This window comes from Propithecus coquereli, unplaced genomic scaffold (genome assembly GCF_000956105.1).
Source record: "Propithecus coquereli isolate 6110/MARCELLA unplaced genomic scaffold, Pcoq_1.0 Scaffold99, whole genome shotgun sequence".
In the NCBI taxonomy this organism is placed as follows: domain Eukaryota; kingdom Metazoa; phylum Chordata; class Mammalia; order Primates; family Indriidae; genus Propithecus; species Propithecus coquereli.
In genome coordinates this window covers 8,647,545-8,650,323 of record NW_012156284.1, presented here as the reverse complement: position 1 = coordinate 8,650,323, position 2,779 = coordinate 8,647,545, and positions in this window count along the sequence as shown.

The following is a 2,779-nucleotide window of genomic DNA, read 5'->3' as shown; positions in this document are numbered from 1 at the left end:
CTTTCTATTTTTAGTAGAGACGGGGTCTCGCTCTTGCTCAGGCTGGTCTCGAACTCCTGAGCTCAAACATTCCGCCCGTCTCGGCCTCCCAGAGTGCTAGGATTACAGGCGTGAGCCACCACGCCCGGCCTATTCTAACTTAGTTTTTAAATATAATGAGATCTCATACAAAGTATGTACGAGCCTTTTTCATGGAGTAGGACAAGCTAATAGAAAAATGCAAATGAAAAAATAAACATACAGAAAAAATAGCCAGAAAATCACTAAAAAAGAAAAAAATATGATGGGGGTTTTCTAGCTAGCCCTGTTGAGACATTAAAATATATTATAAAGCCTGTATAATTAAAGAAGTGTGGTACTGGTTCATATATAGACAAATAGACCAGTGAAATAGAATAGAAAGCCTAGAAATAGACTAAAACATGTGGAAATTTAGGGTATGAAAAAGGTGGCATCTTAAATCAACACGGCAAAGGTGAACTTTTTAATAAGTGGTGTTGGGAATATTGTGTAGTCATTGGGACAAAGATAAAATTAGATATGTACTTCACACCATACATAAGAATAAATTTCAAATGGATCAAGGATCTAATGGTAAACAATGAAATATACATGCACTAGAAGAAAACATGGGCAAATTTCTCTTTGACCTTGGTGTGAGAAAAGCTTCATAACTATGACTCAAAATCTAGAGGAAATAAAATAAAAGATTAGTACATTTGGTTACATAAAGATGAAAAACAAAAAGCTTGTATGGCAAAATCATGATAAACAAAGTCAAAAGACAATTGACTAACTGGAGGAAAATATTAACTGCGTATACCACAATGAAGGGCTAATATCCTTAATATATAAAGAACTCTTAAAAACTGAGACAAAGGACCAAAATCCCAGTAGGAAAATGGGGAAAGACATGAATACATTACGAAAGTGTGTAAAAATGATCCTTAAATGTTTAAGCTTATAGTAATTAGATTAATGAAAATGAAAACAAACTGAGATACCATTTCTCATCAGATTTGCAAAAATATTAAAGTATGACAACATATCCTTTTTGATGTGGAAAACAGGCACTCTGATATATTGCTGGTGGGAAAGCAAACTAGTGCTACTTTCCTGGAGGGAAATTGGCAATATCTAATAAAATTACATAGGCTCTTACCTTGTGACCCAGCAATCCCACTTCTAGGAATCTACTCTGAAGACAACATATCCAGCAATACTAAACTACATATGCATGATGTTATTCATTGCAGCTGTTGGGGCTCAGAAAACAGTATCCCAAAATGAAGGCCTTAGAAGCAAAACTTTTTCTCTGACCATCTCCTTTCCTCCTTTGCCTCTCAGTCTCATTCTTCCCTGAGGCTAGCCATAGAAACTAGAGTCCCTCTTACCCAAGGCAGTTCATAAAAGCCAGAACCCCTTTTTCCGAAAGCCAGACATAAAACATAAAATGATTCTGTGTAAAAACTGGTCATAAAGAAAGTATCTGACTTACCTTGTTTGACTGTAGGTCATAGACCCCCATTCCAGAGAGGGACCTGCCCCATATCCAGAAAGAAGGAATGCATGCTCAGAGAGGCCAGGATGAATCTAGACAGACAGGTCTTGCTGGTTTTCCCCACTCAGTCGATTAGCATTTGATCCTATCCTTTTTGTCCAATCTTATTTCTACGAGGCTGTCCATACTTTGTTGAACCTAAGCATGAAAATAGACAATTTCCTCTATATCTTTGGGTCTTCATTTTGAAGGCTCCTGTTATAGTATACGCATTAAATAAATTTGTATGCCTTTCCTCCAATTAATCAATCCGTCTCATGTCAGTGATTTTTCAGTGAACCTTTAGGGGGTCAAGGGGCGTGGTCCCTACATAGCATTATTTGTAATTGTAAAATATTGGAAACTACTTTAAATGACTGTACAAAGGAGAGTAGTTGAATAAACTATGTTAGATACATTCAATGGAGTGTTATGTTGCTGTAAAAAGCAATTAAGAAGATCTGTATGATAAGAAGATCTGTACAATCTATATGATATAAATTGATTTCAAAGATATATTGTTAAGTGAAAAAAGGAAATTTCAAAAGAATATCTATTATATGCGACCTTTATATAAGAAAGAAGATTAAGATGGTACACATCTGTGCTTATCTGTGCAAAATAAAAACAGAAAGGACAAACCGGAAACTAAGGAGATTGGTTACCTACAGGATGAGAACAGAGTGGAAAGAATGGAGGCATGGGAATGGGATAGTAAGTGTTGAGGGAAGTGACACAAATTAGAATATACTTTTTTGTATAGCTCTGGATTTTAGAATGATGGTAATGTTTCACAATGTTCAATCAATCAGTCAATCAAATCAACCAGGGGGTGAGGAGAATGCCAAATGGAATTGCAAATGGTAACAAATCGATCTAACTACATTACAAATTAATAATATAACTACAGTGAAAGAAGTGAAGAAAAAGAACTAATCTAAATAACTTTGAAAAACATTATTTTGATTGCATACTATAAGGCTAAAGAGAAACAGAACGGTACAGAAATATTGTACTTTACTTAGTAAATTTGTTTTTCACATGGGTATGGGTTAGCAATCTTGAAACTCTTTTATTTAATATTTTATTTTTTTGAAACTATATAGGAGAATTGAGCAAATTAAGCATATATTGTGGAAAATGAGGGCCAGATTTGACACTATGTGAGAAACAAATTACAAATATGGAAAGAGGGAAGACTAAAATGAAACCTGTGTGTTGAAGTCAGAGATGTCAGTA